At 36.9% G+C, this 13,951-nt stretch overlaps 1 protein-coding gene across 2 annotated transcripts in view; it reads left to right on the forward strand.

Annotated features, from left to right (window-relative positions):
• The window catches only part of KCNT2 (potassium sodium-activated channel subfamily T member 2), a 562,388-nt gene that overhangs the window by 22,168 nt on the left and 526,269 nt on the right, over window positions 1-13,951 (forward strand). The gene's annotated exons all lie outside the window — the stretch shown is intronic.

The raw sequence follows: 13,951 nt of genomic DNA on the forward strand, positions 1-13,951 counted from the left end.
CAGCATTAGGAGCCCTAATACAAGGCAAAAACAGAATAGAAAACATCAATAAAAATGACGAAGAGAAACCAGATAACTGGGAGCTCCTAAAAATCAAACACCTACGCTCATCTAAAGACTTCATCAAGAGAGTAAAAAGACCACCTACAGAGTGGGAAAAAATTTTCAGCTATGACATCTCCGACCAGCGCCTGATCTCTAAAATTTATATGATTCTGCTAAAACTCAACCACAAAAAGACAAACAGTCCAATTAAAATTGGGCAAAGGATATGAACACGCACTTCTCTAAAGAAGATATTCAGGCAGCTAACAGATACATGAGGAAATGCTGTCGATCATTAGCCATTAGAGAAATGCAAATTAGAACTACAATGAGATTCCATCTCACTCCAACAGGCTGGCATTAATCCGAAACACACAAAATAATAAATGCTGGAGAGGCTGTGGAGAGATTGGAGCACTTCTGCACTGCTGGTGGGAATGTAAAATGGTACAGCCACTTTGGAAATCGATCTGGCATTTCCTTAAAAAGCTAGAAATAGTACAACTATAAAGCACCCAGAAATGCCATTCCTCGGAATATATCCTAGAGAATTAAGATCCTTTACATGAACAGATACATGCACACCCATGTTTATTGCAGCTCTGTTTACAATATGAAAAAAGTGGAGGCAACCAAGGTGTCCATCGACAGATGAATGGGTAAATAAATTATGGTATATTCACACAATGCAATACTACGCATCAATAAAGACCAGTGATGAATCTATGAAAGATTTAATAACATGGAGTAACCTGGAAGGCATTATGCTGAGTGGAATTAATCAGATGCAAAAGGACAAATATTGTATAAGACCTTATTATAAGATCTTGAGAAATAGTTTAAACTGAGAAGAACACCTTCTTTTCTGGTTACGAGCGGGGGGAGGGAGGTAGGGTGGGAGAGGGTTATTGACTGATTAGATAATAGATAAGAACTACTTTAGGTTAAAGGAAGGACAACAGTCAATACAGGGGTGGTTAGCACAACTGGACTGGACCAAAAGCAAAGAAGTTTCCTGAATAACCTGAGTGCTTCGAAGGTCATCAGAGCAAGGGTGGGGGTTTGGGGACTGTGGCTTCAGGGGACACCTAAATCAATTGGCAAAATAAATTCTATTAAGAAAACATTCTGCATCCCACTTTGAAGTGTGGCGTCTGGGGTCTTAAACACTAGCAAGTGGCCATCTAAGATGCATCGATGAGTCTCAACCCACCTGGATCAAAGGAGAATGAATAACACCAAGGTCACAAGGTAATTATGAGCCTACGAGACAGAAGAGGCTACATGAACTAGAGACTTACATTGTCCTGAGACCAGAAGAACTTAGATAGTGCCCGGCCACAACCGATGACTGCCCTGACAGGGAGCACAACAGAGAACTCCTGAGGGAGCAGGAGAACAGTGGGATGCAGACCCCAAATTCTCATAAAAACACCAGACTTAATGGCCTGAGTAAGACTAGAAGAATCCCTGCAGTCCTGGTCCCCAAACCTTCTTTTGGCCCAGGACAGGAACCATTCCCAAAGACAACTCATCAGACATGGGTTGGACTGGACAATGGGTTGGAGAGAGATGCTGATGAGGAGTGAGCTACTTGCATCAGGTGGACACTTGAGACTATGTTGGCATCTCCTGTCTGGAGGGGATATGGGAGTGTAGACGGGGTTAGAAACTGGCAAAAGAGTCACGAAAAGAGGGACTGGAAGGAGGGAGTGGGCTGACTCATTATGGGGAGGGTTAGTTGGAGTACGTAGTAAGGTGTATATAATTTTATATGCAAGAGACTGACTTAATTTGTAAACTTGCATTTAAAGCACAATAAAAGTTAGTTAAAAAAAATAGTTGAGTATTAGGAGCTTCGTGCATGCCAAGTATTATTCTCAGCATAATGCGTGCATTCTTTTATTTAATCTTCACATTGACTTTGAGAGGTTCTGGTATTTTTCCTATTTTTCAGATTAATTAGCTGAAGCACAGAATTATGTAACTCGGTCTAAGTCACAAAACTGCAAAGATTCAGAATCTATATTTTATGCCTATTAACTATACTACACAAGTATGATTTAATGGTATTTAAATAACAAGAAAATACAAATGAAAATGATTTTGAAAGCAGAGAAATTACGTAGTGCTTGCATTCCTCTGGTGATCTGCTTCTGTAAAAATTATAGCCAAAGAAGCCCCTTGGGGCAGTTTTACTCTCTCGTGTAGGGTCACTGTAAGTCAGAATCAACTGGATGGCACAGAACCACAACAACAAAGCCAGTATTGCAATGACAGATTCAAGAAGAAAGCTTTGAAACTTTTGAAGTTGGCACTATAGATCTAGAGCATTGTTCTTTTGACTGAAGAGAGTTGGTTGAAATAGAAAATTGGTAAAAACAACTAAAGCAAACATTTTATTTACTGATCTTTTTATTCACCAATTTATTATTTAGAAAAAGGCTAAAGGTAATTAGTATCCTGGGAGAAAAATAAAGATAGTGGTTTAGCAAAATGGTTACTAAGAGAAAACAGAGTTATATGAAAGTGAATATGAGAAAAGTAAAGAAAATTTGAACGTATGTGAAGCAAAGGATCATACCTAAGATCATATTATTCAGTTACTAAGACTTTTAAAATGTCCATTTTGGAAGCTTTGGCCAGGGACATCCATTCTGAAACTTTTTGTTATTGCACAGCAATTATCTTTCTTTTGATATTGTTATTTATTTTTTTTCAGTGTTTCTTAGTGGGACTTTGAGGTTTCCTACTGATACTTTTTCTCCCTAATGCGTTTGTACCTCTGTGACATTCACTTTTTTTTTTTAACCACTATGCTGATGATCATGAAACTATTGTAGAGATGTTAAGAGGTTTAAATGTGAAATTACTTGACCTAGGGCTTAACACTTATGCCTTCTTGTTAGTGTATTTCACCTTGTTCCAAAAGTTTCTAGTGGTTCACAGAAATGTATAGATAATAGCATAAAATTAATAGAAAATGTGCCAGAATAAAGAAAGAATGAGGGGGAAAATCAGGTCAGGTGTAGAACTGGTACACAATATGAATATCCTGAGTTATTATGTGGTTACTGGAGATGGGCTACAAAGTTAGCTAGAGCAAGGAAGACGTGATCAGTTACCGAAGATGAAAAATGCAGCTTTCCTTGGTGTTCAAATTTAAAGGACGTTGCCCCTGTGGATTCTTGGTTGGTGTACAATATTCTCTCACCCTTTCCCCTATCATAAAAGAATGGCAGGCTTCATAGGACCCTTTCTTGTAACATTTCTCACTGCCAGGTGCTGATATAACTAGAAAGAATTTTTCGCTTAAACTAGATCTGAAACACACACATACACACACACATGCATTTCAGTTATTCTTGTAGGACATAAAAAGGAACATCCAAAGTAATTGATAGATTATAAGTCTTTCAGGAAATTTTCTCTAAATACGTTTTCTTACATAGGAGGCTTTGATTAATAATAGAGACAGCAAAGAGTTTAGAGTTATATTCTTTGTTGAGAACCTGCATGTGGTTATTCTCACTTCTTCACAGATACTGGATTAATTAACTTATTTTCTATTTAAACAAATGCTTAAAGTAAATATAATGAAATTTAACATTGTATTAAGATTTTGTAACAACACTGAATTTAGTTATATATATATAGTACTATAAATCTATATTTACTATATTTATTATAATCTATGTTTACATATATGCATTTATATATATAATTATATCTATGTATGCATGTATTTTATATTATTATGTGATATATATTGGACATTATATATATGTACGTGTACATATATATATAACTATATACATGGGGCCCTGGTGGTACAGTGATTAAGTGTTTGATTGCTAACCAAAAGGTTGGCAGTACAAAGGGTTGGTGTGTATATATATATACATATATTTAGAGAGAGAGAGATCACATAACAATTATAACATTTTAGATTGCTAAGTAATTGATATCATATAAATAAAACACGAAGAACATCTTTACAACTTGCCCATCACCAGTTATCACTATAAGCCTCTAAATTTTCCAGTTCAAAACTTTATAGTGGTTTTGTTCTATTTTTTCATCTTCTTTCTCAAATTTTATCAGACTCCACCTTTCTTGGTAGGGTTTCTTCCTTTCTTATTTAAATGACTGTGGCACTTCCTAGCCTACTTCTATTTTTCAAGTCTATTCTCCGAGCCCCCTTTTTCAGTAATTTTCCACAGTCAACTCAAATCTCATTCAATCTAAGTACCATTTTTATCATCATCTTCTTAAAACATGATTTTAACACTCAGTTTTTTAAAATCTGTTATATCACTAATTCTTATTACGTGAAATTTAAATGGCTCAACTCAGCATTCATTCAGTGGCCTTCATTAATTGACTTTTCTTCCCAAAATATTTCTTGGAATTTAATCACTATAGTTGTTCACAGAAATCTTTTCACACTCACCTCACAGAAATCTTTTCATGCTCACCTCACGTGCTGATGTCAGCTTCAGTGCCTTTGCTTGTATCAGACCATGGTTTGAGGACATCTTGCGTGTCTTCCTGTACATGTTGTCGTCTCTATGATAGGACCCAGAACTGGACACAGAACCAGATTTTATCAATGAAATCTTTGAAATCATTCAAGCTGTTTAATAATATTTTACTTGTTGCATTGTTTTATAATTGTTCTCATGTTATTTCAGGTGTATATAGTTTTTTTTTTTTTTATAATAGGTATAGCATATAATTTTTTTAGGGAAAAGGCCATTTCTTCAATTTATTTTGGATCCTCCTACGCTATTTAATATAGGTGCTTTACACAAAGGTTCCGTGATTTTTAATTTTGTAAAATCGGGAAGATTATTCTCAAAAGAAAAAATAAGTAATGTCTATGAATATGTATATGCATCACACAAAAACAAAACAAAACAAAAAAACACCTTGCCATTGAGTTGATTCCGTCTTATAGTGACCCGAGTAAAACTGCCCCATAGGGTTTCCAAGGAGCGCCTGGTCGATTCGAACTGCCAACTTTTTTGGTTAGCAGCTGTAGCTCGTAACCACTGCTCCGCCAGGGTTTTCATGCATCACATATATACATACATATGTATATTATTATAACAGAAATGAGGGGTGATTTGAATTAGGGTTATTTTTTCCTCATGGAAACAGAAGTGTTTTTTAAAGCTCTTTCTAAACCTGGGTGGGGTAGTTTAAATCATTTGACTTGAAAATGCCTTTTCCACATCTAGTTTAATATTCACAAGGAGCTTTCCTTTGGAAATGGCAAAGAAGAATGTGCTTCAGTCCATAATTCATACTGTGACAGTTCAAATGGTTGTTAAAGTGAGTTCTGGAATTTACACAGGGAGCTGCTCAGTGAAAGCCATCAATTTCCTTGACAGCCAGCGGTGCCATTGTCCAGGGGGCTTGTGGAGGTGTTGTAAATGATCAAACCCACCTCATGCTCAAATAGGTGATGGCCGTAACACTTACGTAATTGGGAGGAACAGAATGGAATTTTTTTTTTTTTTGGTGTTTAGTCCTGTAAATTTCTTTTTGAAGAACAATAACAGTTTGGAGTATGTTTCAGTTATGCTGTGCTAGTATGAATAAATAATGGTATTTTTGAAGGAAAAAAATCTGTAAAAAGGATCAATGACAGGCATGGAAACATGACCCAAGGCTTTAAATGGAACAAGGCACGTTTCTAATGCATGTATACCCCCAGTCTTATTCCTTGTACCATGTCAGACCCTTTCCTGTTTGTCTTTGCCACATGGAGTGACTCTTTGGCATTTAACTGCACTCACCCTTTCAGTACCAGAAAGAAGCTTGTGGTACATCCTTACATTTGGAACTTCACTGCTACATAGCAGGTAAGAGAGAGACAAACTTTAGTCACTTATAAGCTTGCTAATTCTATTCCTCCTACAACGATTTCCAAGTAATGTCTAGTTTTAGTAAACCTGATAAAGAAGAGAAGAGGATGTGCCTTTGAGGATCCCAAACTGTACTCTAATTGAACTTATTTCTCTTTCCATGTGAGGACAGGATGGTATATGAGAAGCATTTGAAAGATTATTTCAGACATACAGAGTCCTTGAGCTTATATTGTGTGGGAGTAAGACATACAAAAATAACTACTCTATTAGCTAGAACATGGTTTGTGGAACAGTACTATGGGAATATTGGAGAAAGCTTCTTGGAAAGAAAGCTTATTAAGAAAGTAAATTTTGTATATTGCAATTAATATATTAGAAATGGAGTGGAAATGGCAAGCACAAAGGCACAGGGTTCTGCATAGGGCATGTTCTAGAAAAAACGCAGTAGATAGAGTTAATGGAAACAATACAGGATATGTAAGGATCAGTAATGGATCATATTGGTACTTTTGGATAAGATCGTAGAGTATTTATATTGTCAAGCTAAAGAGTTGAACTTTTTTTTTGTCTTTAGGCTGTGGGGAGTTGTCGAAAAGTTTTGAATAAGCAAGCATAGTTGTAGCTTTAGTGGAATTGCTATTTCAGAACTATGTGGAATAGTTTGGAAGAAATAGAATGGGAAGATTTATTAAGCTGCTTTAATGGGATAAAAGACATTAGACAATGAAAATGGAAAAAAAATCCAATAAAAAAAAAAAAACTTCAAAAGCGTAGTCAGCGAGAGTTGAGAATGGATTGGGATAAAGACTGTTGATGCCATGAAATGAGAGCAAATATAATAAGAGGAACAGTTTGTGGCAGAGGGGTTTTACAGATTACTGTTTATCGTGTTCTTTCAATGCACTTTGGTATTATCCATTTGCACTGTAAAATTCTAGAAGGCAAAATTTCTAGTATTTAATGTACCTTGAAAAGCACCCAAGGAAGGTGCTTTTTAGTATACTCATTTTCATTATTGATGGAATTTAATTCAATTCAGCAAGCAAGAGTTGAGGGCTGATGTTGAGTTGAGGTTTTTGGTGATGTCTTTGAAAACAAAAGATTAAGATGTTCCTACCTCCACTGAGGAGCCCTGGTGGGCGGTGTAGTGGTTAAGAGCTTGGCTGTAAACCAAAAGGTTGGCAGTTCGAACCCACTAGCCACTCCTTGGAAACGCTATGGGGCAGTTCTTTTCTGTCCTGTAAGGTTGCTGTAAGGTCGCTATGAATCAAAATCGAGTCAACGGCCATGTTTTTTTTTTTTTTTTTCTTTTTGTGGGTACTTAACTGAACTCAGAAAGGGAAAAAGGAAAAATAATTATTGTATAGCATACTATTTTAAAAAACAAAGTATAAAAATTATGGAGCTAGTACAGAGGAAAAATGATTATGTGATACGCATTATACATGTACTAGATAGATAGCTGCCATTGAGTTGACTCTCACACGTGGCAACCTTGACATTGCGGCTATTGTGCCAAGCCATCCACCAAGGTTCTCTTTCGCCCTGCCTGACCTCCTAATTCACCGAACATGATGTCCTCCTCTGGGGATGGTTCCCTCCTGATGACCTGTCCACCATGGTGACCCTGGTGGTATTTGAAATACTTGTGGCATAGCTTTCCAGCATTTTGGCAACACACGAAGCACCACAGTACAACAGACTGACACATGGGTCATGGATACAAGTAATACATACACGTAAAAGCTACTATATTGAACTTAAGCTGTTTTAAATTTACTGGTTTTGTATTCTTCATGACTTGACTGGGAAGGTTAAGCAATCCTAGGTGCATGGTAGAAAAGTTAACTAAAAATAAGAAGGACTTAAATGCCTGACATCAAGTAGCAAAAATTCTCTATCGATTAGCATTATTTCAGTTGAAAACGATAGAAAACACAGCTCAGATAGCCTAAATAATCAGTGCACTTAACAAAGCAAGAAATCTGGAAGTAAGGCAGTTTCAGGGTGGGCTCAAGAATGTTATTTAGGGGACAGGTACTTCTAACTTCCCCTAAGCATTTTCTTGGGTTAGCCTGTCCTCTGGCAGTGGTTCTCCTTGGCCCTGGGTGGCTGCTGTAGTTGCAGGTATCACAAACAGTGACAAAATCCAGAGACAGAGAATTGTGCTTGCCAGAGGCATCCCAACAGATTTACCCTCATATCCTATTGGCTAAAATTCTGCCACATGCCCCTGCAAGCATGCCAGAACCAAATCTTGGTAAAGACAAAGAGACCGCTAGGAGTGACTTAGAAAAGTTGCATTCTACTGTTCCTGGAACTGGGATGGGCTCAGCCTCCCCTGAAGGACTTGATCGCTTCGAAGAGTGTAAATTACTGGGTATGTGGAACACTGGTGGGGGAAGATGGGAGGTTGGGATGGAGCGAGGGTCTGACTATTATGAAGTAATAATAACCTAGTTCTAATACTTTAACCTTTTGATTGTTTTCCTCTTCTTTAATTCTGAGCAGTTATCAGAGGAAATTACAATTTTAGCAAGGGTTCCAATTCTTCTCTTGGCAAACAGAATGGTCCAATATATGCATGTTCTCAAATTTCCTTATGGAAATAACAATGTAATAAACACGCCATCGACTTCTAACTAGGCTCTTTGGAAAATTGTTGGCTGCTCCATTTTGTTCCTGTGAAAACAAAGCTTCTTTCTAACAAAATCAGCATTTATCATCTAGCTTTTGAGGGAGTTTTGCTATCCTCAGTGCTGGGGCAATAGATGATAAGGAAGGGAATCTGCTTCACAGCTGTGGCTGAGATGAACTCTTCCTTAAAAAAAAAAAAAAAATTTTTTTTTTTGCCAAATATCCTCAAAAAAGCAACTTAGAAGCAAGGACTTGGTCTTACCTAAAATTTTAAACTAGACCACCCACCAGGATTATGACTGATGGAGCACTTGCCTGCCAAAATGCCCTTACTAAAAAAAAAAATCATTCTTTACCCAGAAGGTCATGCTGTACATGACTGAGAAGAGCAGTGAAGAAGAGCCTGAAGGCCCTGTCAGGATACAAAGTGGGCTGGGAGGAGAGGAGGGCAGGGCTCCTTATGGGGCTGGGACTGTCATCTGAAACTTAGCCTGCATCTCAGTGACTACTGTTTCTCTTTCTTGTCGCGTATCATCTGCTCATTAATAAATATAATTTTGTCTGTCAGCAGCAGGCATCTGTTGATCACTTACGGTGGATGTAGGATTTTTATGTAGTTCTTTTTATGCCCCGCCCTTTTCGAGTTTTGCTGATTTGACATGTTTAAATTGGATTGTGTGAAGAAGGGCCATACCCAGTCAGAATTGTGGGATTAGCAAAGATTGACAAGCATTTTACTTGGCTTTGTTCCTTTTAATATCTGCTTTAACATTTTATTGATTCCCCACAGTCTAGAGAGCTACACTATTTTTAAAACAACAACGGTTACAAAAACTCTTTCTCTGGTATTAAAGACAGCAATAGGAAAGTTAAAATGAATTTCTTAAAAAAATAGCTTTTAGAAGGTTTGTAGGAGCACATCTTAGGTAATGCTTAATAAAAATTAATTTAGAAATCTGTATGCCTAAATTAAAAAGCTCTTTTAATGAAGTGGCCTCATATAGTCTATTACAAGTGTAATAGTCTGTAAGTTCAGTACCTGACACAGTGAGTAAAACAGATTATTTAAAGGCAACACCTATGGAAACTCAACGGTATCAGAGATGCTCAAGGGTAACCAAATATAATAAATTTTAATGAATTTAATAAATGTCACAAATACACATACTCATCTTGTGTAATTTTATAAGAAAGAGGTATTTTCTTGAATTGAGGATGGTAGGGGCCTGTCTCAGAGAACTGAGTCTTTGGCTGAACGGACACTCCAAAGATAGAAGAAAAATGAGGCAAATTTTTTTTTCTTTAATCCTTTTAGAAAATTCAAATAAACCATTCTGATAATTTTATTCTTTTGTTTTAAAAATCAGTTTTTTTCATTTACTCCTAATATTTTCAGGCTTCAAGTATTATGCTAAATTCTAATGAAAATATTTTTAATACAGTCAGCACATTTTAATGTCAAAAATTATTAAAAGAAGATCATGAAAAATCGCTTTGACTGCTCACACATACACATATACTTACATTTGTTTTATATATATAGTGACTTTAAGGATAAAGCTTACACAAAGGGAGTTATACCATGGAAGATACAGCTTGGTCGACTGCTCTTTAAAATTTATGTATTGTTAAGTTGTTATTAGTTGCAATTGAGTCGATTCTGACTCATGGCGAACCCATGTGTGCAGGGTAGAAGTGCTCCATAGGTTTTCAAGGTTGTGATCTTTCAGAAGCAGGTTCTCAGGCTTGTTTTCTCAGGCATCTCTGAGTGAGTTTGAACCGCCAACCTTTCAGCTAGTAGTAGAGTCCTTACTATTTGCGCTATTCAGGGACTCCTGTTATTCAGTAGACCTACTCAAATCTGTTAAGTGGAATCTATCTTTAAGTGGACTACTGAAACAAGGTTATTTTTGACGGTGTAATATTCCATAGAAGGAGTGTATCATATTTGTTTAGCTAGATTTTTTTTGTTACACATTTAAGTTGCTTTTGTGCTCATATTTTAGATTTTTGTCTCTAAGTATTTCTAGGCATCTCTGATGATTTTCCTAGAATAAATTCCTTAATGTAGAATTACTCTGTCAGTGAGTATGAGCATGAGTATGAGCATGGCTTTTAATGTATACTACCAAATTGTAGTCCAGAGAGTATGTTCCAGTTTCTATATATAATAATTTTTCCATATATGTAAAAATGGCATGAGGGTGGTATCTGGCCTCATCTAACTTCACAAGGAGGAAGGAGAATCAAGATCAACAGCCCATGACTGATTCCTATGAGGCAGAAGTCAGACTTCCCACCTCCTCTGCCATCTTTACCAATTCTGACACGAACCGTCCCTCCCACAGCACTCCCTACTTCTATGCTGGGTTCCATAATTCAATTCAGTGGCCACACAGAACTCACAGACAACATTCAGGGTTATGGGGTTTATTAGGGAAGTAACAGTTATAGTTCAGGCTCAGGAACACTCAGGATACAGTTCTTCCATCAGTACAGCCTCTCGAGGCACACCTCTCTCCCTGGCCCTCAGTTTCTGCCCAAAGGCACTCAGCTTTCTTGCTCTGTGGGCCGGGAAGCCCACCTGGCTATCTCTTGTAGGTCTCTCCTTCCTTGGTGGTGGTGGGCTCTTTTCTTTCCTGCATCTGGGGTGAATCACCTCAAGCTCAGTGAGATGGCGTAATTGCCCAATCCCTATCTGCACAGTCCTGCCTAATCACTAATAATAGGTGGGAGTTATAAGACCCTGGCTAGGAAGACCACGCAGAAGTGATCCATCACACCGCAGTGTATTAGTTATTATTTGGTAAAAGCTAATTGCTACCCATAACTTCATAGTTTCTACATCATTGTAAAATACAGGCTTATCAAATGTTGACTACAGAGCACTACGTTAGTCTTTCTTACTTTTCTCACATATTACATTTATCAACCTGTCATTGGCTAAATAAGTGGAAAAAAAAAACAAAAACACAGAGACAGGAAATTGACATACACAGTTCTTGAATTAGCAATGACAATAAAATTACTCATTTCAAAAAATGTTAAAATGCTTACAGCCAGGCAATGTTTTTGTCTTGCTAATAAGTTCTGTTTTACTGTGCGTTGATAAAAAATAAAAAGATGAACAATCAGACATGGACTTTGCTCCCTAGAAAAAACTTAAGGATCTAAATAAATAATATTCAGATTTTAATTATTTCAGGTAAATCATCACATTTGTGGCATACTTTACCCGGGGAAGCAGAGTAACAGTTTTTCCTTTAAATGTTTGTTCTGTTTTATCTGCCTGTTCAGTCCACATTTAGATAATAACCTTGCAGAAGATAAGCTCCAAAATTTGAGGTATTTAAAAGCCTCCCTCTTGAAATGGCAGTTTAGTTTAATAATAATAAGAGAATTTGCCGCCCCCCCCCCCCTTCAGCTGACAGGAAAGGTCTTCTGAAGTATTGGTTATGATGATAGTAATTTTTCCACCCTAAAAAAAAAAAAAAAGAATTTTCTTTTTTTTTTTATATGAAGGAGAGGGCCTGGCAAGTATTGAGTCAGAGCGCTCTACTATTTTTTAAAAGATGAATCCATTTCTTTCTGGAATGAATTAGATAGTTGGAGCAGTGCAGTATGCCAGTATGTCAAAACAGGGTAATTTGAGCTATCTTAGGTTTTTGTATTGGACCTTTATTTTACTTTTTGGTGTGATACCTACCTAGGCAGTTGCATAGACATTTAACTGTAAAAGCAAATATCAAAGAGTTGGCGTTATATGCTCTATGGATTATTTGTAACTTTTTTTCTTTAAAATGGAAGGTTGAAATCTAAATGAAAGATAAAAAAATTTTTTTTGTATTGAAAATTTATATAAACATATGTCTATAAATTATTAAAGTCTGCTGAGCTAAATCCTATAAGAATCCACCTAAATCCTATAAGAATCCACCTAAATTAGGCCTCTGCAATTCAAGCATTGTATTTAGTAATTTGAATAATTAAATAGAATGTTAATAAATGATAATACTTGGTGAATTTTGGCATTATGGTAAGCAATTACATAATTAAAAAGGAATTAATATAAGTGTAGTATAGCTTTTATTAATAAGAGTGTGGTATAGCTTTGAGGGCATAACCTCTTGACCAACTGATACTGTTGGGTTTGAATCCAGCCTCCAGCATTTAGTAGCTGTATGGCCTTGGACAATTATTTAATCTGTCTAGTTACCAGTTTTCTCATCTGTAAAATGAAGGCAATAGTAGACATTGAGAGGTAAACCATGAAATGCCAGTAGCTGAGTAAAAAGAAAAAATTTTTTTTTAGTACAGGGAAATAATAACTGCTAAATAAATGATAGTTGTTTTGTTGTTATTTTATTGGTCGTTGTTAGGTGCCATGGAATCACTGCTGACTCATGAACCCGTTGTCCTTCAGTCAGTTCTGGCTCATGGTGACCCTATAGGACAGAGAACTGACCCATAGGGTTTTCAAGGAGCGGCTGGTGGATTTGAACTGTTGACCTTTTGGTTAGCAGCAGAACTCTTAACTACTGCGCCACCAGGGCTCCTCATGACCCTATATACAATGCAAAGAAACACTGCCTGGTCCTGAGCCATCCTCAAGATCTCTGTTATGCTTGAGCCCATTGTTGCAGCCACTGTCTCAGTCCATCTCATTGAGGGTCTTCCTCTTTTTTGCTGACCCTCTGCTTTACCAAGCCTAATGTTCTTCTCCAGGGACAGACTCCTCCTGATAACATGTCTGAAGTATATGAGACAAAGTCTCACAGTGCTCACTTCTAAGGAGTATTCTGGCTGTACTTTTTCCAAGACGGATTTGTTCTTTTGATTGTGGATGGTATATTCAATATTCTTCACCAACACCTTAATTCAAAGGCATCAATTCTTCTTTGGTCTTCCTTATTCATTGCCCAGCTTCTGCACACATATGAGGCGATTGAAAACACCGTGGCTTGAGTCAGGCGTACCTTAGTCCTTAAAGTGACATTGTTGCTTTTTAGCTCTTTAGAGGTCTATTGTAGCAGATTTGCCCAATGCAATGAATGCATCGTTTGATTTCTTTACGACTGCTTCAATGGGTGTTGACTGTGGAGCCAAGTAAAATGAAATCCTTGACAGTTTCAGTATTTTCTCTGTTTATCATGATGTTGCTCTTGGTCCAGTTGAGAGGATTTTCACTTTCTTTATGTTGAGGTGTAATCCATGCTGAAGATTGTAGTCTTTGATCTTCGTCAGTGTGTGCTTCAAGTCCTCTTCACTTTCACCAGGTAAAGTTGTGTCATGTGCATATCACAGGTTGTTAATGAGTCATCCTCCAATCCTGATATAGTCCACCTTCTTGGATTATTTGCTAAGCATACAGATTTAATAAGTATGGGTAAAGG

Source organism: Loxodonta africana, chromosome 25 (assembly GCF_030014295.1).
Source record: "Loxodonta africana isolate mLoxAfr1 chromosome 25, mLoxAfr1.hap2, whole genome shotgun sequence".
NCBI classification, from domain to species: Eukaryota; Metazoa; Chordata; class Mammalia; order Proboscidea; family Elephantidae; genus Loxodonta; species Loxodonta africana.